This window comes from Schistocerca gregaria, chromosome X (genome assembly GCF_023897955.1).
Source record: "Schistocerca gregaria isolate iqSchGreg1 chromosome X, iqSchGreg1.2, whole genome shotgun sequence".
Lineage (NCBI taxonomy): Eukaryota > Metazoa > Arthropoda > Insecta > Orthoptera > Acrididae > Schistocerca > Schistocerca gregaria.
Genome location: NC_064931.1, coordinates 792,186,688 through 792,202,404, shown reverse-complemented (window position 1 = coordinate 792,202,404; position 15,717 = coordinate 792,186,688). Strand labels below are relative to the sequence as shown.

The window sequence follows — 15,717 nt, the reverse complement described above, 5'->3', positions numbered from 1 at the left end:
TAGTGATGTAGTATGCACCCCAATGAGGCGGGAATTGTGCGTAATTTCAAATTTTAATGTTTGAAATATTTACTCAGTTTTTGTAATTCCATGTCTACGCTGGAGTTTCTATGGAGAGGGCAGTCATCGCTACAGTATCGGTAAAAAGAATTGTCAACGCTCGTCACTGAGTAATTTTTCTGACATTCTGTTATAGTGTTTTAGGCATACGAGAAGTTATCCACAGTGGTTACCAAGTTCTGCTTAACACAACTTGCTAGTGAGCCAGGATGTGCGGCGTTCGGAACAGATCTGAGAGTATAGGGGTATGCAGCTGCCTTATTTATAGCAATTGTGAAATAGTACACATTGCAATTTACGTTTCAATAATATTTCACAAATTTTATTCCGTAGTCAACTCATTGTTTTATAAAAATTACTCATAATATTGTCCATACGGTTATAGCTGAAGAACTGTTAGGAAAAGTGATAAATCAGTATTATGCAAAAAGAGAATGATTTATTGACTTGAATATAGACTTCACAAATGTCTTTATCTAGCTGTGAACGTCGCTGTAGAGACGTATAAGTAATAATTAGTGTGTAAAAATTTCACGCCAAATAATTATTGCTATCTACCACTTAAAAAGGCAAAAAGAGAAAAGCAACTACAAAACATATTTTTGAGGTGCGATCTGAAGTTTTCACGGCGTATTTCTAAGTTGGAGAACTCTTGTTCGTAAATTCTTATGACATGACCCGGGCAGACACCAGAATTCAATAAGCTGTTGAGTTGCTGTCAGATGAACATTTTGGTGGTGGCTCTAACCGATGCTAGCCGCATTCACCTATTCTATCAGAAAAATACATCAAGGAATGTAGAGATACCGTCATAAATTTCGATCATCTACAAAATCTTGAACCACTGACATGGCACAGAGTTAAACGCACTAGACTCGCATTCGGGAGGAACGAGGTTTTAATTCACATCCAGACATCTACATTTGTCTGGTTTTCTTAGGTTATTTATGAGAACTGCCAAGGGTGGTCCCTCCGCCAATTCGAGTTTGTATGCCGACTGTAATGACGTCAGTGTATTAGGCTGATGCATAATTTCGTAGCGTTTTCGTTTTTCATATTGGTATTCCGATTGCTAAGGGTTTGTTTACCGATCAGTTTTTATTTGTAGTTCACTGTTGCCATCTGAGTGTATATATCGTAATTTTTGTTATTTGGAGACAGGAGATGGAGATGTGGGTACTGAAAAAAGCATTACCAAGTGGAGAAATCGGAAAACTTCCGACAGTCTTCTGTTTGAGATCAGTAGAGGGGTGACAGCAGCAAAGGCAGCCAGAAACATTTGCACCGTGTTTGGGGATAATGTCATTGGACAGAGCACAGCATGAAATTGGTTTTCCCGTTTTAAGGAGGATTGTTTTGACATTAGTAACTCTACACGTTCAGGAAGACCTTCGTGGTTTGATGAAGATCGTTGAAACGCGTTAGTCCACTGTGGTCCCCGTCAGTGTACTCGAGAACTGACAAATGTGATGAATTTTGAACATTCCACCATCGCGTGACATTTGCGTGCGATGGGGAAGGTTCAAAAATCGGGTGTGTGGGCATTCTCTAAGCCAAACTCACAAACATCAGCATCACTGCTTGCTTCTCATCAACTGGCACGTCAGTAGCACCGACCATTCCTGCATCGTTACTGGGTAACGAGAAATTGTGTTTTTACGATAACATAAGGAAAAGAAAGTAATGATTAAGTCCAAACAAAGCAGCAACTCTCTGTACAAAGACCTTTGCGCATTCCAAAAGATAATTTTGTGTACCTGATGGAACACCGATGACGTAGTGTACTCCGAATTGCTTCCCCGAGGTGTGACCATCACTGCTGACATTTAATGTCAACATCTGGGTAGTCTTGCAGACGCAGTCCAAGGAAAACGTCCAGGAATACTGCGTGAAGTGATGTTACTCTACGATAACGACCAGTCGCATTCTGCAAGACTAGCAAAAAACACTATACAGGAGTTGCGTTGGGAAGTCATTCCGTACCCACCTTATTCACCTAATGCTGTGCCCTCATATTTTCGCTATTTCCGCTCTCTATCGAACAACCTTCAAGCAACTTCCTTTCCGGATGAAAACGCTCTCCGAACATGACTCAGCAGAGTTTTTCGCCTCCAAACCACGTGACTTCTGCAGTCGCGAAGTAGAAAAGTTACTCCAGAGTTGGCAGACTGTTGTAAATAGTGAAGGAGAATATACTATTGATGACTAAAGTCTCTCTTATGTATATCTACACTCCTGGAAATTGAAATAAGAACACCGTGGATTCATTCTCCCAGGAAGGGGAAACTTTATTGACACATTCCTGGGATCAGATACATCACATGATCACACTGACAGAACCACAGGCACATAGACACAGGCAACAGAGCATGCACAATGTCGGCACTAGTACAGTGTATATCCACCTTTCGCAGCAATGCAGGCTGCTATTCTCCCATGGAGACGATCGTAGAGATGCTGGATGTACTCCTGTGGAACGGCTTGCCATGCCATTTCCACCTGGCGCCTCAGTTGGACCAGCGTTCGTGCTGGACGTGCAGACCGCGTGAGACGACGCTTCATCCAGGCCCAAACATGCTCAATGGGGGACAGATCCGGAGATCTTGCTGGCCAGGGTAGTTGACTTACACCTTCTAGAGCACGTTGGGTGGCACGCGATACATGCGGACGTGCATTGTCCTGTTGGAACAGCACGTTCCCTTGCCGGTCTAGGAATGGTAGAATGGGTTTGATGACGGTTTGGATGTACCGTGCACTATTCAGTGTCCCCTCGACGATCACCAGAGGTGTACGGCCAGTGTAGGAGATCGCTCCCCACACCATGATGCCGGGTGTTGGCCCTGTGTGCCTCTGTCGTATGCAGTCCTGATTGTGGCGCTCACCTGCACGGCGCCAAACACGCATACGACCATCATTGGCACCAAGGCAGAAGCGACTCTCATCGCTGAAGACGACACGTCTCCATTCGCCCCTCCATTCACACCTGTCGCGACACCACTGGAGGCGGGCTTCACGATGTTGGGGCGTGAGCGGAAGACGGCCTAATGGTGTGCGGTACCGTAGCCCAGCTTCATGGAGACGGTTGCGAATGGTCCTCGCCGATACCCCAGGAGCAACAGTGTCCCTAATTTGCTGGGAATTGGCGGTGCGGTCCCCTACGGCACTGCGTAGGATCCTACGGTATTGGCGTGCATCCTTGCGTCGCTGCGGTCCGGTCCCAGGTCGACGGGCACGTGCACCTTCCGCCGACCTCTGGCGACAACATCGATGTACTGTGGAGACCTCACGCCTCACGTGTTGAGCAATTCGGCGGTACGTCCACCCGGCCTCCCGCATGCCCACTATACGCCCTCGCTCAAAGTCCGTCAACTGCACATACTGTTCACGTCCACGCTGTCGCGGCATGCTACCAGTGTTAAAGGCTGCGATGGAGCTCCGTATGCCACGGCAAACTGGCTGACACTGACGGCGGCGGTGCACAAATGCTGCGCAGCTAGCGCCATTCGACGGCCAACACCGCGGTTCCTGGTGTGTCCGCTGTGCCGTGCGTGTGATCATTGCTTGTACAGCCCTCTCGCAGTGTCCGGAGCAAGTATGGTGGGTCTGACACACCGGTGTCAATGTGTTCTTTTTTCCATTTCCAGGAGTGTATTATTATTATATGTGGAAAGATGCTATGTATTTATGCACCAATTTAAGATAATGGTGTTTACGAACTCATCTTGACTTTGTTAAGCGTTCCTTAAGTTTTCTTGGCACCTTCTCATATTGTGCCTTCCTTGTTCGAAGCACTTTTCTTATGATGTCTTTCCTCCTTAATTAATCTCCTTTTTACTGTTGCCTCTTAAGACTCAACATATGAACCACGAACCCAGCAGATGAGATGTTAAGCTAAACTCTAACCTCCCAGTCCTTTCTTTACAGTTCTCGACTAAAATAAAATATGTGGACTTCACATCTTTAGTGAATGTGCGCCTACCCACTGTGCTTGTCCGAGACTGTCTTTTTCTCATACTGATGTGTGGATCATAACGTACTGTCAGCGCAACAATTTTGTTGGCATATAACCTGATAATGCCCAAGTGGGCGCAATTAGGTAACTGATAAATACTGAAATGAGTATTTATTTCACAATAAATGAAAGCCTACGTAGGAAAATTGCTTCGTTTAAGGTTCTGAAATTAATGAGACTTATAACGTTTCCAGAACGGAGCAATAAGACATCAGAGTAGAAGTTTTTTGGTTTCTACAGCTGAGTGCAGTAATAGCAATAAATGATTTGCACCATCGTCGAACAAATCATTGAGATATCAGTGCATTCCAGGATAAGGCACCCATCTGTTACTAACAATGGACGTAGAATCTCCTCTGAAAATGAAGGCTGCTGGCGACATTTATAGTTCAGGAGACTGTTGTAATAGACGTCTGTGTTAAACATCGAAAACTAAACTTAATATGTTATTGTTGTAAATGACGAGATGCTTTGGTCAAGACGATTTCACTGAGGCATAAACTGCAGCAAGCAGTCACTATATTATCAAATTTATTTTATTACGTTTTACCCGTTTCGGATGGTCTACACTGAAGTTATTACATGAAAGAAATAGTGGGTCTAGCATTTGTTTGGAACACTAGCATTTTATTATTTCATTTCATGGACGTTTGATATATGAACACAATGGATTGCAAGCATAATGTGCAGGCCTTTTACATGTGAGGGTGCAGCACAATTGCAAATATAACGCAAATAGCGACTGTTAACTGCGATTATTCTTTGTAATATACGACATAGCCACCTCTCTTTATCTATTACGGAAAGTGACAGATGCAACTATTGCCGAACGTCGATAACTATTTTGGTATGAGTAGAAGCTATCTCAAGGTTTGTATCTAGCCAATTATTCTCACATAACATGAAAGTACGTATATTTCATTAAGTCCATAGCTGACGCGTGGGAAAGAATGTACACTTATACTCTATTACATCAGATATGTACTCAAAAATCCACAGAATGGTATGTGTCGGCGGGTACATGCTGTATTGAAAGATTATTTCCCTTCCCACCTCTATCCTTCCCTTCTCCATTTCGGATCGTAGACAGGAAGAAAGACTGTCGTTGCCGCTCTTCGCACATCCTAATTCCTCTTCCTTCGCTTTCGTAGTCATTAAGTTGGGGAAAGATATATGTTTCATGGCTGATAGTGGGAAGTGGACGGTAGTAGTTTCATGTGTAAAGTTATGAGTGATGTACAGCACTATTCTAGTATCGCCTCCCATCGTATTTTGGCGAGTATTTCTGGGGCATTCCCGCAATGAATAGGCAAACACACGACGAAGCTCGCATCATTTCTTTCAATACCTTCTTTTCTTCCGTAAATAATACTTGATAAGCATCCCTAAGCCAGTAAACAATACTCTAGAATAGGTGAACGAGGGATTTGTGAGCGTCCTTGCCTTTGGGCGAAGCAGTTATTTGGGCGTCTTCCAATAGGTCTCAGCGTGACATCTGCCTTCACATCGGCTACGTTTATAGGGTAGTTACACCCTATATTACCCCGAAAATATACGGATATATATAAGATGGGTGTGGTTTCAGCGAATGAATTTTTTTGGAGACTAGAAATCTACTCTGTAGGAATCAGCATGGGTTTCTAAAAAGACGATCGTGTGAAACCCAGCTCGCGCTATTCGTTCACGAGACTCAGAGGACCTTAGACACGGGTTCCCAGGTTGATACCGTGTTTCTTGACTTTCGCAAGGCGTTCGATACAGTCCCACACAGTCGTTTAATGAAAAAAGTAAGAGCATATGGACTATCAATTGTGTGATTGGATTGAAGAGTTCCTAGATAACAGAACGCAGCATGTCATTCTCAATGAAGAGAAGTCTTCTGAAGTAAGAGTGATTTCAGGTCTGCCGCAGGGGAGTGTCGTAGGACCGTTGCTGTTTACAATATACATAAATGAACTTGTGGATAACATCGGAAGTTCACTGAGGCTTTTTGCGGATGATGCTGTGGTATATCGAGAGGTTTTAACAATGGAAAATTGTACTGAAATGCAGGAGGATCTGCAGTGAATTGACGCATGGTGCAGTGAATGGCAATTGAATCTCAATGTAGACAAGTGTAATGTGCTGCGAATACATGGAAAGAAAGATCCCTTATCATTTAGCTACAGTATAACAGGTCAGCAACTGGAAGCAGTTAATTCCATAAAGTACCTGGGAGTAGGCTTTAGGAGTGATTTAAAATGGAACGATCATATAAATTTGATCGTCGGTAAAGCAGATGCCAGACTGAGATTCATTGGAAGAATCCTAAGGAAATGCAATCCGAAAACAAAGGAAGTAGCTTACAGTACAATTGTTCGACCACTGTTTGAGTATTGCTCACCAGTGAGGCATCCGTACCAGATAGGGTTAATAGAAGAGATAGAGAAGATCCAACGGAGAGCAGCGCGCTTAGTTTCGTTACAGGATCATTTAGTAATCGCGAAAGCGTTACGGAGATGACAGATAAACTCCAGTAGAAGACTCTGCAGGAGAGATGCTCAGTAGCTCGGTACGGGCTTTTGTTGAAGTGTAGAGAACATACCTTCCCTCCTACGTATATCTCGTGAAGAGACCATGAAGATAAAATCAAAGAGATTAGAGCCCACACAGAGGCATACCGACAACCTTTCTTTCCACGAACAATACGAGACTGGAATAGAAGGGAGAACCGATAGAGATACTCAATGTACCCTCCGCCACACACCGTCAGGTGGCTTGCGGAGTATGGATGTAGATGTAGATGTAGATGATCACTGATCGTACAGGCCAAATGCTAGCAACTCTTTTTGTCTAGTTACGACCATTACATTCCATTTATTTATGTTGAGGGTCTGCCGCGTTTTCACAAAGTGCCTGTCACCTTTAAGTCTTCGTAAGAATTTTCTAGAGATGTAATTTGTACACAACTGCATAGTATTCCCACAGCGTGAACAGCCTCAGGGAACTAAGAACAGTATTTATCCAGCCGTTCATGTGCACACTGAAGGTAACTATCCCATTACACTTTGTTACAAGATGACTTATACAAAATTTCTAGTTGCTGTGATGAATAGCAACTTGCTCTAAATGTAGATAAATGGAGGTTAATGCGTATGAGTATAGTTCTGTAGCGTTTGAATACGGAATTAGTAGGGTGCAACTTGGCACAGTCACTTCGATTAAATATCTAGGCTCACGTTGCAAAGTGATATGAAATGGAATATCAGGTTGGGAGTAGGGAAGGCGAAGGCTCGACTTAGTTTTACTGGAAGAATTTTGAGAAAATGTAACTTCTAGAGTACTGTTCGAGAGTTTTGGATGCGCACCTAGTCGGATTAAAGGAAGATACCGAAGCAATTCAGAGGCGGGTTGCTAGATTTTTTACCGGTAGATTCCATCAACGCACAGCTTCTTCGTGTTGAACTCACATGGGAATCACTGGATGGAAGACAATGCTCTTTCTGCAAAGCACTATTGCGCAAATTTAAGGAACCGGCAGTTGAGACTGACTGCAGAATGATTCTCCTGCCGCCAACGTACATTTCGTGAAAGGAACATGAAAATAAAATGTTAGAAATTTGGGCTCTTGCGGAGGTTTTTAGACAGTTGTTTTCCCCTCGCTCTACTTGCGAGCGGAGCAGGAGAGGCAATGACTAGTAATGGTACAAGGTATCTTCCGCCATACACCGTCAGTTGGTTTGCGCAGTATTTATGTATATGTAGATGAAATGAAATGATCGCGTGGCATTGTTGGCCGGGAGACGCCGCCCGGGGAAGTTCGGCCGCCGGGTGCAAGTGGCGCTACACTGAGCGACATGCGTGGCGGTGATTATGAGTGATGAGGAAACCACAACACCCAGCCCACTGGCGGGGAAAATCTCTAACCTGCCCGGGAACCGAATTCGGTGCACGGTACGCGAGCTCGTTATCACTCAGTAAAGCAGGTGGACGATCTAGATGAAGATGTAGATACACTTCACTACTTTCACTTCTGACGATGCCGGCCGCGGTGGTCTCGCGGTTCTAGGCGCGCAGTCCGGAGCCGTGCGACTGCTACGGTCGCAGGTTCGAATCCTGCCTCGGGCGTGGATGTGTGTGATGTCCTTAGGTTAGTTAGGTTTAAGTAGTTCTAAGTTCTAGGGGACTAATGAACACAGCAGTTGAGTCCCATAGTGCTCAGAGCCATTTGAACCACTTGAACTTCTGACGATGTCTCCTTATTAAGAACGACATTCTGGATAATTATAGCGAGGAAATAACCTGTCCAATCACACACTCATGACGGATATCCCACAAGCACCTACTAGGCGACGAATGGTGATCATCGAGAAATTTCGTTAATTTTTTGCCATTGCACTGCCTATAACGATCCCATTTGTTTGCTGTCATTTCATCGTTACAATGCGTAAAAGATTATGCAAAGATGACGCGCACGTGCAGCTTACCGTCACTTTACTTACTTTTAGAAACATCTGATCATTGGCATGAGGGACATGGGAGTATCATACCGAAAGTTGGCTGTTGTGCTATCGCTGCCGAGTGAGTGGTGACAACATCCGTTGAAGACAAAAATATGTCAAGAAAAGTGGGCATTGGTTCTTCGGGAAGGAATAAACGACTAGAAGATCGTAGGACTGTTTTGACTGGCTGTGAAGAATAGACAAACGACTGCAGTTGAAATCTAGGCAGCGGTCATAGGCAGAGTGTCATCACGGATCGGTGTTAAAAGATGACTGGACTTTGGGTTGAGATTTTAAGTTGTCACGTGTCGTTCACCGCTGACTCCACACGACAGGCGACAGAAACTGGCATGTAGTAGATTCAGAGTCTGCTGGCATACTGAGTGGCATTCTGTGACGTTCAGCAACGAGTCTCGCTTCTGTTTGTGGCGGCAAATCGACCTTAACGTGCCCGTAGACGACCTGGTGAAAGGTCACAAGAAACACCGACTCTGGAGACCCACACCTCTCCAACTCCTGGAATCATGGTGTGGGGAGCTACTGGATGTGAAACAGGACTGATTCTATAATTGTTGAAGGGACATTGAATACTCGTCACGAGAATGGCAGACCCTTTTATCATGTCCTTCGTGATTAGAGAACCAAACGTCGCATTCCAACAGGACTATGCAAGGCCACATACTATAGATCAGGCTACGAACGCTTTGAGGAATGTACGGATCGTTGATTGGTCAACCCGATCCCCCGATTTGCACTCGAAGACTGTGTGTGGGATGTAATGGAACGACGTGAACTTTCATGTTAGCGTCCAATGTCTTGAACTGAGACAGCATGTGTTTCATGCCGTTTGCTACCATGCCACCACGAATAGAAGAGTAAATTAGTGCCTGTCGGGGACGGGAGGTAGGGGGGGGGGGGGGGGGTTTCACTCTCCAAATAGAAGGCAAGTATAATCATTTAATATCTGTTGCGTGATGGACATCTCCACAAAGTTTGATAAATGTTGGGGTGATGCTTCATACTCTAGCTCTTACCATTCCCATAAATGTATTTGGTCCTCCTTACAATATAAAATTCACAGTGATTAGAGAACCAAACGTCGCATTCCAACAGGACTATGCAAGGCCACATACTGTAGATCAGGCTACGAACGCTTAGAGGAATAGTGCCATAATGTACAAAAAATCTATTTACAAAATAATGTAATACGTAATATGAAAAATGATACGACATCAACGCAATTATTTTGTAGTTAATAGTGTGTAACACGGAAATGAGCAGGGATAATTATCTGTCATGGTCCTGTATCCACATAGGGATGGTAAAATTTAGTCTGAAGAATAGACACATCCGTCGAGAAGCACTCTTGTAGCATACGGAGAAGCTATTGAGCTCATCGCCCGCAGCTATACTGGAAAGTAGTAAGTCACTATGTAATAAACTGAAGTCGTTCTGCAGTTCGCCCACATCTTGGTGCTGAACCATCCTATCTCAGCTATAAGAATCATTTACGACTTGGTATGGCCTGTAAACTTCGTTTCCCTCTTTTTTTCCGGCGGTTGCCCCAGGGGGAGGGCCTGCTCTAGACAGCAAGAAGAATGGCTGCAGGACGACCTTAATGCCATCTTTGTCTCTGACAAAACTCGCCGCGCCTCTCTCAGGTTTACCACGACCATTCTCTGGTTCAAGCTCGCAGAAATTCACTTGTTACTTCTCCCTCAGACTTATGTACAAAAATGGGTAACAGGTGGTACTGCTACTTATACCATCATGATTGCTCGTGCATTACGATGCTTGCGACTTTATGAAAGCAGCAACCGATTTGAATGTAACTCACTAGGTATTTTTCCGCCCATAAAGATGTGAGAATATGCCAGAAATTTAACTTGGGAGCACGATGCGTATAGGTACATCGCTATCTAGATTCTGTAGATGTCAAGTAAGTACAACTGAGTGCCATAATGTATAAAGCATATTTCCTGTCCTAACTATGTCTCTGACGTTTCACTGACAGATGAAGAATAGCAAATATTATTCCAAAGATGAAACATGAAAGCGATAGAGCCTTAGATTTCTGTACTAAAGTATAAAAATGTGTAGCTGAACATATTATCATGTAACAGGCGGCCACTGAGAATCATCAGTCTTTATGGAAGTGACTGCTGCATATTCACGTGCTCATTTATATATTTACTATCGATATCCTTTCATGTAACTACGTAATTCATTCCGATATCTCAAACCGGTGTTAAACTGTATTACCTAGCGACAATCGGAGGATGAAACTTTGTCGTTGCCTGCAACTCTTATGTGCGTTGCTCGACATATTTAAGGAAAATGGAACTAAAGAACGTACTACGGTTCAGCCAACAACGCAGGTATCGAGCGTACAAAAACAGTTGCATGACGTAGCTGCACTTATGTTCCGAAAGTATATCGATAGCTATAATGGACAATAAAACAGAGTACACTGAACGTCTTGCAGACGCTGTCACTTTTTTCTAACTCTTAGCAATAGTTTAAAGCAAAAGTTTTAAATGTAGTAGACTGTGTTGCACATAAAAATTGTCACATACTTGTTATCACAATGTTTTCAGTGTACGTCCTTTTAATCTGTCACGATTTATTTCATTTGATCAATATATTAATGTCTTATTTTTAGGTATGTAGGTCGCAGTGTTCATACTCAGTTTTCGCTTCCGCATATTTCTTCAATTTGCAAAAATCCATTCCTGTTGTTTAGATTTGTTGATGAGTGTAATGATCTAGTATTTGCGTGCGAGACAGAGAGGTGAACCACCCGACTGATACCATGGTTAAGCGACAATGGCCACCAGTTTCAGGCCCACCAGCAGTTTCCCCACTCCAGTGTTTTGTAGTGCTTTCTAATTCCACGCCACATACGTATACCGCACGCGAAAATGCTCAGAATAAAGTAAGGAGTGCTTAAAAACAAAGTATTGCTTCCATGTACAGCACTAAGGCGTCTGGAGAACAAACCACCGTTGGAGGAAATTGTAAGGAAAACTGCTTGAACAATCTGCGAATGGGTATAAAGAGGGCTAGTTTTGCCATTGATTCCCTTTGTTTATGACTTCTGATAGTAAATATAGTGGAATTAAAGCGTAGAATGTTAGGATATGTGTATCACTTTGGTTTCATATGTAGACATCGCCTCTTATTTCACTAAAGGCCGAAGCCAAATTATTGTACTACTTCACACACATTTTAATCCACTTTTGAAAGTATGCACTCACAAATAGCAGGATGAGACCTTCCTGATACCAATGATAGTGTGAATACAGCAAAGTTTTCAATAAACTAAATGTACTGAATTTTCCTTTATAAAACTGTAGGGGCTTAAATTCACTCACGTCTGAATTCCTACGAAATTCATGGAATAAGTGATCTCTTCCCCAGAAAGACAAGATTTCGGAAAGCTGATCTAACTCTCAGACAGTGTGATACCTGCCACTTTACCTAAGACTTGCTTTTATCCTTCTCCATAAACAAAGGCAGTATTAAAATCCTCGTCCTACTATGATCTTTGCTCAATAACTGCCAAATTCTATGACTTTGTGGACCCCAGGATAGCGCTAACATACCCCATGCTCTTACAACTGTTTTTAGCGTGAGCAGATGTCAGGACGCTTAACTCTGTTGGTTTTAATGAAAGCCCAGCCTAGGATACGCCTCACGTTTTAGGCAAAAGAAGGCATATACCGACTGGAAACCGATGGAAATCTCCTAATTTGTCCTTTTTCAGACGATCGTGTGAAATGCACTGAACTCTGTGAGCGGAACACAATCACCAATAAACTAGAATGAAGTAAGATGTGGCAGCTTTCACTATTGTTGGAATAACATATCACGTCGGAAAGAGAGAGAGAGAGAGAGAGAGAGAGAGAGAGAGAGAGAGAGAGAGAGAGAAGGAAACTAGTTACCCACAACAAGGTACAGAAGTGGAGAGACAGAACGATTAAAAGTGGCTACCTATACAACAGATGATCTTATGTTATTATCAGTCCGATGTCGCTCATTGTTGATATGCACAGACATCCGAGACGGCTACGTGCATCACGCCCATTTACAGTCGTTCGTCATCTAACATGCTGAGAAGCTCTGCGAGCATACTCCTCATGGAGAGACAGTGCGGCTGGCAACCTATTGTGAAATTGCTTTGTAACAGCCGAGTCATGTAAGACAGCAAACGATGAAGCCTATCTGACGGAATCACGAAGCAGAAACTCTCGCTTTTCAGCAACGGCGATTCTCAACTAAACTGCTCGCCAAACGTTTGTAAAGTATGAAGCATTTTTATGGTTGTAATATCGCCATTTTTGTATGCATACCTCCATGTGATGAAACTTCTAAGTATGTGAGTGGTGTGTTACATTATGGGCACATAGATACACAAAAAAGTACATTATACATTTTTCGATGTTTCAAAATGGTAAGGGACCTGCACTGGAACGTAATAGAGTGGATTCTTCATTGGCATCACCAACCCAAGGAAGTCGTCAGGTGGGGAAACAAACCACGAAATGTAATGTAAAACGTGAACTAGCCGTCTGAAGATGAACCTATCGGTTCGAAACCGGTAACGGCGCTGTTTAAATAAATAAATAGCATTGTAAAAAGTCAGCAGACCCAATTCAAGAACAACGATCAGGAAGACTGCGTGAAGTGATGCTACTCCTTGATAACGACCGCCCGTATTCTACTACAATGAAAAAAAACACTATAGAGGAGAAGGGTTAGAAAATCATCCAGCACTCAAGTTATTCACCCAATATTGTGCTCTCAGACTGTCACCTTTTCCGCTCTCTATCTCAAATTCTTCAAGGAACTTCCTTTCCCGATGAAAATGCGCTCCGAACATAATTCGACGAGTTCTTCCCCTCAAAACCACTTGATTTCTACAATCGCGGAACCGAAAAGTCATTCTAGAGTTGACAGACTGTTGTAAATAGTGGAGGAGAATATATCATTGATGAGTGAATTCTCTGTACGTGTATCTGTTGTGCTGATAAACTTATGGAAAAACGCTACGAACTTATGGATCACCTAATACATTCCTGTAGTGTTTCGGTTTTGCGAATACAAACGTCTAGAAAATAAATTCAAATTGAGTTTCGTTAGAATGTTTTTCCTCGGTATTCTGAGAAAAAAAATAGAATCTTGTCTGAGTTTATGCAGGGAAATCTTAATGGACTACTTAATCTACGTTTAACTGGTATGTAAATAAACATTCTGGCAAGACTGAATGCCATTTTCCTTTAAGCTCAGGTTGTCTCTAACAATTCGTAAGAAGCATCAGTGAGTAATTTCTAGGATCAGAAAAAGACAAACCTTGTTGTGAATACGAGGGGCGTTTGAAAAGTCCGTGCCGGCCGCGGTGGTCTAGCGGTTCTAGGCGCTCAGTCCGGAACCGCGCGACTGCTACGGTCGCAGGTTCGAATCCTGCCTCGGGCATGGATGTGTGTGATGTCCTTAGGTTAGTTAGGTTTAAGTAGTTCTAAGTTCTAGGGGACTGATGACCACAGATGTTAAGTCCCATAGTGCTCAGAGCCATTGGAACCATTGAAAAGTCCGTGCAAAAATAAAAACTACTTAGATGTTGGGGGAAACTTTTTTATTTTTCGACTTAGTCTCCTTTTAGACTTATACACTTAGTCCAACGCTGTTCTGATTTGTTGATCCCTTTCGAATAATAGGAATTGTCCAAGTCTGCAAAATAGCTATTAGTTGCTGCGATCACCTCCTCGTTTGAATAACGTCTTTGTCCCGCCAGCCATTTCTTCAAATTTGGGAACAAATAGTAGTCCAAGGGAGCCACGTCTGGAGAATAGGGGGGACGTGAAACAAGGTGGAATCCTATTTCCAATAATTTTGCGACCACAACTGCTGAGGTGCGTGCTGGTGCAATGTCGTGATGGAAAAGGACATTTTTGCCGTCCAATCGCCGGCGTTTTCCTTTCAGCTCGGTTTTCAAACGGTCCAATAACTAAGAATAATATGCACTTGTAATAGTTTTACTCTTTTCCAGAGAGTCGATGAGGATTATCCCTTACGAATCCCAAAAGAGTTGCCATAACCTTTCCGACCGAAGGAAGGGTCTTCCTCTTTTTTTGGTGCAGAATCTCCCTTGTTTAGATTGCTGTTTGGTCTCAGAAGTATAGTAATGTATCCATGTTTCATCCAAAGTGATGAAACGACGCTTTAAGTCCTGTGGATTCTTCCTGAATAGCTGCAAACCATCCTTGCAACACTTCACACGATTCCGTTTTTGGTCAAGCATGAGCAATCGCGGAACCCATTTTGCAAATAGCTTTCTCATGACCAAATGTTTATGCAAAATGTTATGTACCCGTTCATTCGAGATGCTCACAGCACTAGCAACTTTACGCACCTTAACTCTTCTGTCATCCATCACCATAACATGGATTTTGTCAATGATTTCTGCAGTCGTAACCTCCACAGGATGTCCAGAACATTCAGCATCACTTGTGTCCATATGACCACTCCGAAATTTTTTAAACCACTTGTAAACTGTTCTAATCGAAGGTGCAGAGTCACCGTAATGTTTATCTAGCTTCTCTTTAGTCTCCTGAGGCGTTTTGCCTTTCATAAAGTAATGTTTAACCATCACACGAAATTCTTTTTCGTCCATTTTTTGACAATCACTCAAATTCCTTGATTCACACGAATGTCAAACACAAAGATATAGACCAGTATGGCTGAAACTTGGTGTGCATTCTTTCCAAAGCTGCTACTAACTACACATGACCTCGATATGCGCCGGTGGTGCCATCTCTCGGACTTTGCACGGACGTTTCAAACCCCCCTCGTTTATATGATGAATAACAACATTTTAACAACCTGCTGAATAACGTGTCGGTCAACCTTTGAAACATAATACAGTGACAACTCTGGAGGGTACCGAATTCGACAAGTCCTTGGTACGTTTTCAGAAGTATGTGCCACCAGGTACCTACGCAGAGGTCACGCAGTTGTCACACCCAACGAGCTGATGGTTTGTGGGCGTGGAGATGGAGTTTGATAACGTCTCAGATGTATCCCATCGGATTCAGACAGGGCGAGTTTGGTGGCCGCTACGTCAATGCGAGTTTACTATCAGGCTCTTCAAGCTGCTATAGGACG

The 15,717-nt window shown here is 43.2% G+C and overlaps 1 protein-coding gene across 1 annotated transcript in view; it reads right to left on the bottom strand.

Moving 5' to 3' along the window:
* The window catches only part of LOC126298324 (uncharacterized), an 897,680-nt gene that overhangs the window by 86,399 nt on the left and 795,564 nt on the right, over positions 1-15,717 (bottom strand). The gene's annotated exons all lie outside the window — the stretch shown is intronic.